At 40.1% G+C, this 13,982-nt stretch overlaps 15 non-coding genes across 15 annotated transcripts; all 15 read right to left on the minus strand.

Moving 5' to 3' along the window:
* Nucleotides 1-595: 595 nt before the first annotated feature.
* Nucleotides 596-667, minus strand: trnat-ugu (transfer RNA threonine (anticodon UGU)). The gene has a single exon. It is a non-coding gene; the product is annotated as a tRNA-Thr (tRNA).
* Nucleotides 668-1,134: 467 nt separating this feature from the next.
* Nucleotides 1,135-1,206, minus strand: trnaa-cgc (transfer RNA alanine (anticodon CGC)). The gene has a single exon. It is a non-coding gene; the product is annotated as a tRNA-Ala (tRNA).
* A 1,139-nt stretch (nucleotides 1,207-2,345) lies between these two features.
* trnat-ugu (transfer RNA threonine (anticodon UGU)) lies at nucleotides 2,346-2,417 on the minus strand. The gene has a single exon. It is a non-coding gene; the product is annotated as a tRNA-Thr (tRNA).
* Nucleotides 2,418-4,093: 1,676 nt separating this feature from the next.
* On the minus strand, nucleotides 4,094-4,165 carry trnat-cgu (transfer RNA threonine (anticodon CGU)). The gene has a single exon. It is a non-coding gene; the product is annotated as a tRNA-Thr (tRNA).
* A 467-nt stretch (nucleotides 4,166-4,632) lies between these two features.
* Nucleotides 4,633-4,704, minus strand: trnaa-cgc (transfer RNA alanine (anticodon CGC)). Its single transcript has one exon. It is a non-coding gene; the product is annotated as a tRNA-Ala (tRNA).
* A 1,138-nt stretch (nucleotides 4,705-5,842) lies between these two features.
* Nucleotides 5,843-5,914, minus strand: trnat-ugu (transfer RNA threonine (anticodon UGU)). Its single transcript has one exon. It is a non-coding gene; the product is annotated as a tRNA-Thr (tRNA).
* Nucleotides 5,915-6,381: 467 nt separating this feature from the next.
* Nucleotides 6,382-6,453, minus strand: trnaa-cgc (transfer RNA alanine (anticodon CGC)). Its single transcript has one exon. It is a non-coding gene; the product is annotated as a tRNA-Ala (tRNA).
* A 1,140-nt stretch (nucleotides 6,454-7,593) lies between these two features.
* Nucleotides 7,594-7,665, minus strand: trnat-cgu (transfer RNA threonine (anticodon CGU)). Its single transcript has one exon. It is a non-coding gene; the product is annotated as a tRNA-Thr (tRNA).
* A 467-nt stretch (nucleotides 7,666-8,132) lies between these two features.
* On the minus strand, nucleotides 8,133-8,204 carry trnaa-cgc (transfer RNA alanine (anticodon CGC)). Its single transcript has one exon. It is a non-coding gene; the product is annotated as a tRNA-Ala (tRNA).
* Nucleotides 8,205-9,343: 1,139 nt separating this feature from the next.
* On the minus strand, nucleotides 9,344-9,415 carry trnat-ugu (transfer RNA threonine (anticodon UGU)). Its single transcript has one exon. It is a non-coding gene; the product is annotated as a tRNA-Thr (tRNA).
* Nucleotides 9,416-9,883: 468 nt separating this feature from the next.
* Nucleotides 9,884-9,955, minus strand: trnaa-cgc (transfer RNA alanine (anticodon CGC)). The gene has a single exon. It is a non-coding gene; the product is annotated as a tRNA-Ala (tRNA).
* A 1,140-nt stretch (nucleotides 9,956-11,095) lies between these two features.
* On the minus strand, nucleotides 11,096-11,167 carry trnat-ugu (transfer RNA threonine (anticodon UGU)). Its single transcript has one exon. It is a non-coding gene; the product is annotated as a tRNA-Thr (tRNA).
* Nucleotides 11,168-11,634: 467 nt separating this feature from the next.
* trnaa-cgc (transfer RNA alanine (anticodon CGC)) lies at nucleotides 11,635-11,706 on the minus strand. The gene has a single exon. It is a non-coding gene; the product is annotated as a tRNA-Ala (tRNA).
* A 1,139-nt stretch (nucleotides 11,707-12,845) lies between these two features.
* trnar-ucu (transfer RNA arginine (anticodon UCU)) lies at nucleotides 12,846-12,917 on the minus strand. Its single transcript has one exon. It is a non-coding gene; the product is annotated as a tRNA-Arg (tRNA).
* Nucleotides 12,918-13,384: 467 nt separating this feature from the next.
* On the minus strand, nucleotides 13,385-13,456 carry trnaa-ugc (transfer RNA alanine (anticodon UGC)). Its single transcript has one exon. It is a non-coding gene; the product is annotated as a tRNA-Ala (tRNA).
* Between the last annotated feature and the right edge of the window lie 526 nt (nucleotides 13,457-13,982).

A 13,982-nucleotide genomic window follows, 5' to 3' on the forward strand; every position in this document is an offset into this window, starting at 1 on the left:
AAGGCAGCCAAAGGAGGTGTTGGCTTTGGGGATGACCAGTGAGATATATCTGCTGGAGCGAGTGCTACGGGTGGGTGTTTTTATCGTGACCAGTGAGTTGAGATAAGGCGGAGCTTTACCTAGCATAGACTTATAGATGACCTGGAGCCAGTGGGTCTGGTGACGAATAGGTAGCGAGGGCCAGCCGACTAGAGCATACAGGTCGCAGCGGTCATATCAATACAATTTACCTTTTCTTTACACTGTTCTAATGAAAGTACATTTCCATAATATCAGCTATCTTCCATAAACGTCAAACAAGGATTGAACCCATGTGCTTCAGTTTACAGAAACAGATGATTTAGCATATCTATTTCCTTCTTAGAATGTCAACATTCTGGAAAGTGGGAGTTGTGCAAAAGCTAATTTAACAACTAATTACACTCAACAGAGAAGTTGGGGATTAACGTTGGACCGCATTCATGTAAAGTACTGGCTCTACCATAGAGATTCATCCCCTTACTATAATAGCTGTGTTGCAATATTGATACAACTTGATTTTCTGCAAAGTCCTCCAAGTAAAGCACAGGTCCATGATATCAGATGTCTTTCATAAAGGCACAGAAGGGATTTGAACCCATGATCTTCAGTTTACAAGACCAACGCCTTACCACTTGGCCACCATGCCACTCTACGCTCTGTATTATATTTCAACATTCAGGAAAGTAGTAGTTGTGTAAATGTGAATTTGGCACACAAATAAACTCAGTGGAGAATCTTGGGATTGAACCGAGGACCTCATCCATATTTTGCATGCACTCCCCCTCTGAGCTTCCATCCCATTTCATTTGCAGATAAAATGCAATATCAATACAATGTACTTTTTATATACACCACTCCATTGAAACTACAAGGAAATGATAGCAGCAATTCTTAAACCAGGTACAGACTGGGATCGAACCCATAAACTTCAGTTTTTGAAAATGACGCCATAAAAGATGGCAATCATGCCACTTCTGTTCTATAATTGTACGAACAGGGATTGAAGGAATGTTCTTCAGATTACAAAACCAAATTATTTAGCACGTCTCTGTTTCCTGCTTAGAATTACAACATTCTGTAAAGTAGGAGTTGGGTCAATGCAATAATTTTAAATGGAGAAGCTGGGGATTGAACCCAGGACCTCATACATGCGAAGCATGCGCTCTACCACTGAGCTACATCCCCGTTCTGGGAAAGATAAAAAATGTTTCTTATTTTATTTTATTTCACCTTTATTTAACCAGGTAAGCTGGTGGAGAACAAGTTCTCATTGAGAACTGCAACCTGGCCAAGATAAAGCAAAGCAGTGCGACACAAACAACAACATAGAGTTACAAATGGAATAAACAAGCGTACAGTCAATAACACAATAGAAAAAAAGAAAGTCTATATTCAGTGTGTGCAAATGGCATGAGGAGGTAAGGTAATAAATAGGCCATGGTAGTGAGGTAATTACAATTTAGCAAATTAACACTGGAGTGATAGATGAGCAGATGATGATGTGCAAGTACAAATACTGGTGTGCAAAAGAGCAGAAAGTAAATAAAAACAATATGGGGATGAGGTAGGTAGATTGGGTGGGCTATTTACAGATGGCCTATGTACAGCTGCAGCGATCGGTTAGCTGCTCAGATAGCTGATGTTTAAAGTTAGTGAGGGAAATATAAGTGTCCAGGTTCAGCGATTTTTGCAATTCGTTCCAGTCATTGGCAGCAGAGAACTGGAAGGAAAGGCAGCCAAAGGAGGTGTTGGCTTTGGGGATGACCAGTGAGATATATCTGCTGGAGCGAGTGCTACGGGTGGGTGTTTTTATCGTGACCAGTGAGTTGAGATAAGGCGGAGCTTTACCTAGCATAGACTTATAGATGACCTGGAGCCAGTGGGTCTGGTGACGAATAGGTAGCGAGGGCCAGCCGACTAGAGCATACAGGTCGCAGCGGTCATATCAATACAATTTACCTTTTCTTTACACTGTTCTAATGAAAGTACATTTCTATAATATCAGCTATCTTCCATAAACGTCAAACAAGGATTGAACCCATGTGCTTCAGTTTACAGAAACAGATGATTTAGCATATCTATTTCCTTCTTAGAATGTCAACATTCTGGAAAGTGGGAGTTGTGCAAAAGCTAATTTAACAACTAATTACAATCAACAGAGAAGTTGGGGATTAACGTTGGACCGCATTCATGTAAAGTACTGACTCTACCATAGAGATTCATCCCCTTACTATAATAACTGTGTTGCAATATTGATACAACTTGATTTTCTGCAAAGTCCTCCAAGTAAAGCACAGGTCTATGATATCAGATGTGTTTCATAAAGGCACAGAAGGGATTTGAACCCATGATCTTCAGTTTACAAGACCAACGCCTTACCACTTGGCCACCATGCCACTCTACGCTCTGTATTATATTTCAACATTCAGGAAAGTAGTAGTTGTGTAAATGTGAATTTGGCACACAAATAAACTCAGTGGAGAATCTTGGGATTGAACCGAGGACCTCATCCATATTTTGCATGCACTCCCCCTCTGAGCTTCCATCCCATTTCATTTGCAGATAAAATGCAATATCAATACAATGTACTTTTTATATACACCACTCCATTGAAACTACAAGGAAATGATAGCAGCAATTCTTAAACCAGGTACAGACTGGGATCGAACCCATAAACTTCAGTTTTTGAAAATGACGCCATAAAAGATGGCAATCATGCCACTTCTGTTCTATAATTGTACGAACAGGGATTGAAGGGATGTTCTTCAGATTACAAGACCAAATTATTTAGCACATCTCTGTTTCCTGCTTAGAATTTCAACATTCTGTAAAGTAGTAGTTGGGTCAATGCAATAATTTTAAATGGAGAAGCTGGGGATTGAACCCGACCTCATACATGCGAAGCACGCGCTCTACCACTGAGCTACATCCCCTTTCTGGGAAAGATAAAAAATGTTTCTTATTTTATTTTATTTCACCTTTATTTAACCAGGTAAGCTGGTGGAGAACAAGTTCTCATTGAGAACTGCGACCTGGCCAAGATAAAGCAAAGCAGTGCGACACAAACAACAACACAGTGTTACAAATGGAATAAACAAGCATACAGTCAATAACACAATAGAAAAAAGAAAGTCTATATACAGTGTGTGCAAATGGCGTGAGGAGGTAAGGTAATAAATAGGCCATGGTAGTGAGGTAATTACAATTTAGCAAATTAACACTGGAGTGATAGATGAGCAGATGATGATGTGCAAGTAGAAATACTGGTGTGCAAAAGAGCAGAAAGTAAATAAAAACAATATGGGGATGAGGTAGGTAGATTGGGTGGGCTATTTACAGATGGCCTATATACAGCTGCAGCGATCGGTTAGCTGCTCAGATAGCTGATGTTTAAAGTTAGTGAGGGAAATATAAGTGTCCAGGTTCAGCGATTTTTGCAATTCGTTCCAGTCATTGGCAGCAGAGAACTGGAAGGAAAGGTGGCCAAAGGAGGTGTTGGCTTTGAGGATGACCAGTGAGATATACCTGCTGGAGCGCGTGCTACGGGTGGGTGTTGTTATCGTGACCAGTGAGCTGAGATAAGACGAAGCTTTACCTAGCATAGACTTATAGATGACCTGGAGCCAGTGGGTCTGGTGACGAATAGGTAGCGAGGGCCAGCCGACTAGAGCATACAGGTCGCAGTGGTCATATCAATACAATTGACCTTTTCTTTACACTGTTCTAATGAAAGTACATTTACATAATATCAGCTATCTTCCATAAACGTCGAACAAGGATTGAACCCATGTGCTTCAGTTTACAGAAACAGATGATTTAGCATATCTATTTCCTTCTTAGAATGTCAACATTCTGGAAAGTGGGAGTTGTGCAAAAGCTAATTTAACAACTAATTACACTCAACAGAGAAGTTGAGGATTAACGTTGGACCGCATACATGTAAAGTACTGGCTCTACCATAGAGATACATCCCCTTACTATAATAACTGTGTTGCAATATTGACACAACTTGCTTTTTATGCAAAGTCCTCCAATAAAAACACAGGTCCATGATATCCGATGTCTGTCATAAAGGCACGGATGGGATTTGAACCCATGATCTTCGGTTTACGAGACCGACGCCTTACCACTTGGCCACCATGCCACTCTACGCTGTTAATGATATATCAACATTCTGGAAAGTAGTAGTTGTGTAAATGTGAATTTGGCCCACAAATAAACTCAGTGGAGAATCTTGGGATTGAACCGAGGACCTCATCCATATTTTGCATGCACTCCCCCTCTGAGCTTCCATCCCATTTCATTTGCAGATAAAATGCAATATCAATACAATGTACTTTTTATATACACCACTCCATTGAAACTACAAGGAAATGATAGCAGCAATTCTTAAACCAGGTACAGACTGGGATCAAACCCATAAACTTCAGTTTTTGAAAATGACGCCATAAAAGATGGCAATCATGCCACTTCTGTTCTATAATTGTACGAACAGGGATTGAAGGAATGTTCTTCAGATTACAAAACCAAATTATTTAGCACATCTCTGTTTCCTGCTTAGAATTACAACATTCTATAAAGTAGGAGCTGGGTCAATGCAATAATTTTAAATGGAGAAGCTGGGGATTGAACCCAGGACCTCATACATGCGATGCATGCGCTCTACCACTGAGCTACATCCCCGTTCTGGGAGAGATATAAAATGTTTCTTATTTTATTTTATTTCACCTTTATTTAACCAGGTAAGCTAGTGGAGAACAAGTTCTCATTGAGAACTGCAACCTGGCCAAGATAAAGCAAAGCAGTGCGACACAAACAACAACATAGAGTTACAAATGGAATAAACAAGCGTACAGTCAATAACACAATAGAAAAAAAGAAAGTCTATATTCAGTGTGTGCAAATGGCATGAGGAGGTAAGGTAATAAATAGGCCATGGTAGTGAGGTAATTACAATTTAGCAAATTAACACTGGAGTGATAGATGAGCAGATGATGATGTGCAAGTACAAATACTGGTGTGCAAAAGAGCAGAAAGTAAATAAAAACAATATGGGGATGAGGTAGGTAGATTGGGTGGGCTATTTACAGATGGCCTATGTACAGCTGCAGCGATCGGTTAGCTGCTCAGATAGCTGATGTTTAAAGTTAGTGAGGGAAATATAAGTGTCCAGGTTCAGCGATTTTTGCAATTCGTTCCAGTCATTGGCAGCAGAGAACTGGAAGGAAAGGCAGCCAAAGGAGGTGTTGGCTTTGGGGATGACCAGTGAGATATATCTGCTGGAGCGAGTGCTACGGGTGGGTGTTTTTATCGTGACCAGTGAGTTGAGATAAGGCGGAGCTTTACCTAGCATAGACTTATAGATGACCTGGAGCCAGTGGGTCTGGTGACGAATAGGTAGCGAGGGCCAGCCGACTAGAGCATACAGGTCGCAGTGGTCATATCAATACAATTTACCTTTTCTTTACACTGTTCTAATGAAAGTACATTTCCATAATATCAGCTATCTTCCATAAACGTCAAACAAGGATGAACCCATGTGCTTCAGTTTACAGAAACAGATGATTTAGCATATCTATTTCCTTCTTAGAATGTCAACATTCTGGACAGTGGGAGTTGTACAAAAGCTAATTTAACAACTAATTACACTCAACAGAGAAGTTGGGGATTAACGTTGGACCGCATTCATGTAAAATACTGGCTCTAGCATAGAGATTCATCCCCTTACTATAATAGCTGAGTTGCAATATTGATACAACTTGATTTTCTGCAAAGTCCTCCAATTAATGCACACGTACATGATATCAGATGTCTTTCATTAAGGCACAGAAGGGATTTGAACCAATGATCTTCGGTTTACAAGACCAACGCCTTACCACTTGGCCACCATGCCACTCTACGTTCTGAATTATATATCAACATTCAGGAAAGTAGTAGTTGTGTAAATGTGAATTTGGCACACAAATAAACTCAGTGGAGAATCTTGGGATTGAACCGAGGACCTCATCCATATTTTGCATGCACTCCCCCTCTGAGCTTCCATCCCATTTCATTTGCAGATAAAATGCAATATCAATACAATGTACTTTTTATATACTCCACTCCATTGAAACTACAAGGAAATGATAGCAGCAATTCTTAAACCAGGTACAGACTGGGATCGAACCCATAAACTTCAGTTTTTGAAAATGACGCCATAAAAGATGGCAATCATGCCACTTCTGTTCTATAATTGTACGAACAGGGATTGAAGGAATGTTCTTCAGATTACAAAACCAAATTATTTAGCACATCTCTGTTTCCTGCTTAGAATTACAACATTCTGTAAAGTAGGAGTTGGGTCAATGCAATAATTTTAAATGGAGAAGCTGGGGATTGAACCCAGGACCTCATACATGCGAAGCATGCGCTCTACCACTGAGCTACATCCCCGTTCTGGGAGAGAGAAAAAATGTTTCTTATTTTATTTTATTTCACCTTTATTTAACCAGGTAAGCTAGTGGAGAACAAGTTCTCATTGAGAACTGCAACCTGGCCAAGATAAAGCAAAGCAGTGCGACACAAACAACAACATAGAGTTACAAATGGAATAAACAAGCGTACAGTCAATAACACAATAGAAAAAAAGAAAGTCTATATTCAGTGTGTGCAAATGGCATGAGGAGGTAAGGTAATAAATAGGCCATGGTAGTGAGGTAATTACAATTTAGCAAATTAACACTGGAGTGATAGATGAGCAGATGATGATGTGCAAGTAGAAATACTGGTGTGCAAAAGAGCAGAAAGTAAATAAAAACAATATGGGGATGAGGTAGGTAGATTGGGTGGGCTATTTACAGATGGCCTATATACAGCTGCAGCGATCGGTTAGCTGCTCAGATAGCTGATGTTTAAAGTTAGTAAGGGAAATATAAGTGTCCAGCTTCAGCGATTTTTGCAATTCGTTCCAGTCATTGGCAGCAGAGAACTGGAAGGAAAGGTGGCCAAAGGAGGTGTTGGCTTTGAGGATGACCAGTGAGATATACCTGCTGGAGCGCGTGCTACGGGTGGGTGTTGTTATCGTGACCAGTGAGCTGAGATAAGACGAAGCTTTACCTAGCATAGACTTATAGATGACCTGGAGCCAGTGGGTCTGGTGACGAATAGGTAGCGAGGGCCAGCCGACTAGACCATACAGGTCGCAGTGGTCATATCAATACAATTTACCTTTTCTTTACACTGTTCTAATGAAAGTACATTTACATAATATCAGCTATCTTCCATAAACGTCGAACAAGGATTGAACCCATGTGCTTCAGTTTACAGAAACAGATGATTTAGCATATCTATTTCCTTCTTAGAATGTCAACATTCTGGAAAGTGGGAGTTGTGCAAAAGCTAATTTAACAAGTAAATACAGTCAACAGAGAAGTTGGGGATTAACGTTGGACCGCATACATGTAAAGTACTGGCTCTACCATAGAGATACATCCCCTTACTATAATAACTGTGTTGCCATATTGACACAACTTGCTTTTTCTGCAAAGTCCTCCAATAAAAACACAGGTCCATGATATCAGATGTCTTTCATAAAGGCACGGATGGGATTTGAACCCATGATCTTCGGTTTACGAGACCGACGCCTTACCACTTGGCCACCATGCCACTCTACGCTGTTAATGATATATCAACATTCTGGAAAGTAGTAGTTGTGTAAATGTGAATTTGGCACACAAATAAACTCAGTGGAGAATCTTGGGATTGAACCGAGGACCTCATCCATATTTTGCATGCACTCCCCCTCTGAGCTTCCATCCCATTTCATTTGCAGATAAAATGCAATATCAATACAATGTACTTTTTATATACACCACTCCATTGAAACTACAAGGAAATGATAGCAGCAATTCTTAAACCAGGTACAGACTGGGATCGAACCCATAAACTTCAGTTTTTGAAAATGACGCCATAAAAGATGGCAATCATGCCACTTCTGTTCTATAATTGTACGAACAGGGATTGAAGGAATGTTCTTCAGATTACAAAACCAAATTATTTAGCACATCTCTGTTTCCTGCTTAGAATTACAACATTCTGTAAAGTAGGAGTTGGGTCAATGCAATAATTTTAAATGGAGAAGCTGGGGATTGAACCCAGGACCTCATACATGCGAAGCATGCGCTCTACCACTGAGCTACATCCCCGTTCTGGGAGAGATAAAAAATGTTTCTTATTTTATTTTATTTCACCTTTATTTAACCAGGTAAGCTAGTGGAGAACAAGTTCTCATTGAGAACTGCAACCTGGCCAAGATAAAGCAAAGCAGTGCGACACAAACAACAACATAGAGTTACAAATGGAATAAACAAGCGTACAGTCAATAACACAATAGAAAAAAAGAAAGTCTATATTCAGTGTGTGCAAATGGCATGAGGAGGTAAGGTAATAAATAGGCCATGGTAGTGAGGTAATTACAATTTAGCAAATTAACACTGGAGTGACAGATGAGCAGATGATGATGTGCAAGTACAAATACTGGTGTGCAAAAGAGCAGAAAGTAAATAAAAACAATATGGGGATGAGGTAGGTAGATTGGGTGGGCTATTTACAGATGGCCTATGTACAGCTGCAGCGATCGGTTAGCTGCTCAGATAGCTGATGTTTAAAGTTAGTGAGGGAAATATAAGTGTCCAGGTTCAGCGATTTTTGCAATTCGTTCCAGTCATTGGCAGCAGAGAACTGGAAGGAAAGGCAGCCAAAGGAGGTGTTGGCTTTGGGGATGACCAGTGAGATATATCTGCTGGAGCGAGTGCTACGGGTGGGTGTTTTTATCGTGACCAGTGAGTTGAGATAAGGCGGAGCTTTACCTAGCATAGACTTATAGATGACCTGGAGCCAGTGGGTCTGGTGACGAATAGGTAGCGAGGGCCAGCCGACTAGAGCATACAGGTCGCAGTGGTCATATCAATACAATTTACCTTTTCTTTACACTGTTCTAATGAAAGTACATTTCCATAATATCAGCTATCTTCCATAAACGTCAAACAAGGATTGAACCCATGTGCTTCAGTTTACAGAAACAGATGATTTAGCATATCTATTTCCTTCTTAGAATGTCAACATTCTGGAAAGTGGGAGTTGTGCAAAAGCTAATTTAACAACTAATTACACTCAACAGAGAAGTTGGGGATTAACGTTGGACCGCATTCATGTAAAGTACTGGCTCTACCATAGAGATTCATCCCCTTACTATAATAGCTGTGTTGCAATATTGATACAACTTGATTTTCTGCAAAGTCCTCCAAGTAAAGCACAGGTCTATGATATCAGATGTCTTTCATAAAGGCACAGAAGGGATTTGAACCCATGATCTTCGGTTTACAAGACCAACGCCTTACCACTTGGCCACCATGCCACTCTACGTCTCTGAATTATATATCAACATTCAGGAAAGTAGTAGTTGTGTAAATGTGAATTTGGCACACAAATAAACTCAGTGGAGAATCTTGGGATTGAACCGAGGACCTCATCCATATTTTGCATGCACTCCCCCTCTGAGCTTCCATCCCATTTCATTTGCAGATAAAATGCAATATCAATACAATGTACTTTTTATATACACCACTCCATTGAAACTACAAGGAAATGATAGCAGCAATTCTTAAACCAGGTACAGACTGGGATCGAACCCATAAACTTCAGTTTTTGAAAATGACGCCATAAAAGATGGCAATCATGCCACTTCTGTTCTATAATTGTACGAACAGGGATTGAAGGAATGTTCTTCAGATTACAAAACCAAATTATTTAGCACATCTCTGTTTCCTGCTTAGAATTACAACATTCTGTAAAGTAGGAGTTGGGTCAATGCAATAATTTTAAATGGAGAAGCTGGGGATTGAACCCAGGACCTCATACATGCGAAGCATGCGCTCTACCACTGAGCTACATCCCCGTTCTGGGAGAGATTAAAAAATGTTTCTTATTTTATTTTATTTCACCTTTATTTAACCAGGTAAGCTAGTGGAGAACAAGTTCTCATTGAGAACTGCAACCTGGCCAAGATAAAGCAAAGCAGTGCGACACAAACAACAACATAGAGTTACAAATGGAATAAACAAGCGTACAGTCAATAACACAATAGAAAAAAAGAAAGTCTATATTCAGTGTGTGCAAATGGCATGAGGAGGTAAGGTAATAAATAGGCCATGGTAGTGAGGTAATTACAATTTAGCAAATTAACACTGGAGTGACAGATGAGCAGATGATGATGTGCAAGTACAAATACTGGTGTGCAAAAGAGCAGAAAGTAAATAAAAACAATATGGGGATGAGGTAGGTAGATTGGGTGGGCTATTTACAGATGGCCTATGTACAGCTGCAGCGATCGGTTAGCTGCTCAGATAGCTGATGTTTAAAGTTAGTGAGGGAAATATAAGTGTCCAGGTTCAGCGATTTTTGCAATTCGTTCCAGTCATTGGCAGCAGAGAACTGGAAGGAAAGGCAGCCAAAGGAGGTGTTGGCTTTGGGGATGACCAGTGAGATATATCTGCTGGAGCGAGTGCTACGGGTGGGTGTTTTTATCGTGACCAGTGAGTTGAGATAAGGCGGAGCTTTACCTAGCATAGACTTATAGATGACCTGGAGCCAGTGGGTCTGGTGACGAATAGGTAGCGAGGGCCAGCCGACTAGAGCATACAGGTCGCAGTGGTCATATCAATACAATTTACCTTTTCTTTACACTGTTCTAATGAAAGTACATTTCCATAATATCAGCTATCTTCCATAAACGTCAAACAAGGATTGAACCCATGTGCTTCAGTTTACAGAAACAGATGATTTAGCATATCTATTTCCTTCTTAGAATGTCAACATTCTGGAAAGTGGGAGTTGTGCAAAAGCTAATTTAACAACTAATTACACTCAACAGAGAAGTTGGGGATTAACGTTGGACCGCATTCATGTAAAGTACTGGCTCTACCATAGAGATTCATCCCCTTACTATAATAGCTGTGTTGCAATATTGATACAACTTGATTTTCTGCAAAGTCCTCCAATTAATGCGCAGGTCCATGATATCAGATGTCTTTCATAAAGGCACAGAAGGGATTTGAACCCATGATCTTCGGTTTACAAGACCAACGCCTTACCACTTGGCCACCATGCCACTCTACGTTCTGAATTATATATCAACATTCAGGAAAGTAGTAGTTGTGTAAATGTGAATTTGGCACACAAATAAACTCAGTGGAGAATCTTGGGATTGAACCGAGGACCTCATACATATTTTGCATGCACTCCCCCTCTGAGCTTCCATCCCATTTCATTTGCAGATAAAATGCAATATCAATACAATGTACTTTTTATATACACCACTCCATTGAAACTACAAGGAAATGATAGCAGCAATTCTTAAACCAGGTACAGACTGGGATCGAACCCATAAACTTCAGTTTTTGAAAATGACGCCATAAAAGATGGCAATCATGCCACTTCTGTTCTATAATTGTACGAACAGGGATTGAAGGAATGTTCTTCAGATTACAAAACCAAATTATTTAGCACATCTCTGTTTCCTGCTTAGAATTACAACATTCTGTAAAGTAGGAGTTGGGTCAATGCAATAATTTTAAATGGAGAAGCTGGGGATTGAACCCAGGACCTCATACATGCGAAGCACGCGCTCTACCACTGAGCTACATCCCCGTTCTGGGAGAGATAAAAAATGTTTCTTATTTTATTTTATTTCACCTTTATTTAACCAGGTAAGCTGGTGGAGAACAAGTTCTCATTGAGAACTGCAACCTGGCCAAGATAAAGCAAAGCAGTGCGACACAAACAACAACATAGAGTTACAAATGGAATAAACAAGCGTACAGTCAATAACACAATAGAAAAAAAGAAAGTCTATATTCAGTGTGTGCAAATGGCATGAGGAGGTAAGGTAATAAATAGGCCATGGTAGTGAGGTAATTACAATTTAGCAAATTAACACTGGAGTGACAGATGAGCAGATGATGATGTGCAAGTACAAATACTGGTGTGCAAAAGAGCAGAAAGTAAATAAAAACAATATGGGGATGAGGTAGGTAGATTGGGTGGGCTATTTACAGATGGCCTATGTACAGCTGCAGCGATCGGTTAGCTGCTCAGATAGCTGATGTTTAAAGTTAGTGAGGGAAATATAAGTGTCCAGGTTCAGCGATTTTTGCAATTCGTTCCAGTCATTGGCAGCAGAGAACTGGAAGGAAAGGCAGCCAAAGGAGGTGTTGGCTTTGGGGATGACCAGTGAGATATATCTGCTGGAGCGAGTGCTACGGGTGGGTGTTTTTATCGTGACCAGTGAGTTGAGATAAGGCGGAGCTTTACCTAGCATAGACTTATAGATGACCTGGAGCCAGTGGGTCTGGTGACGAATAGGTAGCGAGGGCCAGCCGACTAGAGCATACAGGTCGCAGCGGTCATATCAATACAATTTACCTTTTCTTTACACTGTTCTAATGAAAGTACATTTCCATAATATCAGCTATCTTCCATAAACGTCAAACAAGGATTGAACCCATGTGCTTCAGTTTACAGAAACAGATGATTTAGCATATCTATTTCCTTCTTAGAATGTCAACATTCTGGAAAGTGGGAGTTGTGCAAAAGCTAATTTAACAACGAATTACACTCAACAGAGAAGTTGGGGATTAACGTTGGACCGCATTCATGTAAAGTACTGGCTCTACCATAGAGATTCATCCCCTTACTATAATAGCTGTGTTGCAATATTGATACAACTTGAATTTCTGCAAAGTCCTCCAATTAATGCACAGGTCCATGATATCAGATGTCTTTCATAAAGGCACAGAAGGGATTTGAACCCATGATCTTCAGTTTAGAAGACCAACGCCTTACCACTTGGCCACCATGCCACTCTACGCTCTGTATTATATATCAACATTCAGGAAAGTAGTAGTTGTGTAAATGTGAATTTGGCACACAAATAAACTCAGTGGAGAATCTTGGGATTGAACCGAGGACCTCATACATATTTTGCATGCACTCCCCCTCTGAGCTTCCATCCCATTTCATTTGCAGATAAAATGCAATATCAATACAATGTACTTTTTATATACACCACTCCATTGAAACTACAAGGAAATGATAGCAGCAATTCTTAAACCAGGTACAGACTGGGATCGAACCCATAAACTTCAGTTTTTGAAAATGACGCCATAAAAGATGGCAATCATGCCACTTCTGTTCTATAATTGTACGAACAGGGATTGAAGGAATGTTCTTCAGATTACAAAACCAAATTATTTAGCACGTCTCTGTTTCCTGCTTAGAATTACAACATTCTGTAAAGTAGGAGTTGGGTCAATGCAATAATTTTAAATGGAGAAGCTGGGGATTGAACCCAGGACCTCATACATGCAAAGCATGCGCTCTACCACTGAGCTACATCCCCGTTCTGGGAGAAATAAAAAACGTTTCTTATTTTATTTTATTTCACCTTTATTTAACCAGGTAAGCAAGTGGAGAACAAGTTCTCATTGAGAACTGCAACCTGGCCAAGATAAAGCAAAGCAGTGCGACACAAACAACAACATAGAGTTACAAATGGAATAAACAAGCATACAGTCAATAACACAATAGAAAAAAAGAAAGTCTATATACAGTGTGTGCAAATGGCGTGAGCAGGTAAGGCAATAAATAGGCCATGGTAGTGAGGTAATTACAATTTAGCAAATTAACACTGGAGTGATAGATGAGCAGATGATGATGTGCAAGTACAAATACTGGTGTGCAAAAGAGCAGAAAGTAAATAAAAACAATATGGGGATGAGGTAGGTAGATTGGGTGGGCTATTTACAGATGGCCTATGTACAGCTGCAGCGATCGGTTAGCTGCTCAGATAGCTGATGTTTAAAGTTAGTGAGGGAAATATAAGTTTCCAGGTTCAGCGATTTTTGCAATTCGTTCCAGTCATTGGC

Source organism: Salmo salar, unplaced genomic scaffold (assembly GCF_965601325.2).
Source record: "Salmo salar unplaced genomic scaffold, fSalSal1 ptg000588l, whole genome shotgun sequence".
NCBI classification, from domain to species: domain Eukaryota; kingdom Metazoa; phylum Chordata; class Actinopteri; order Salmoniformes; family Salmonidae; genus Salmo; species Salmo salar.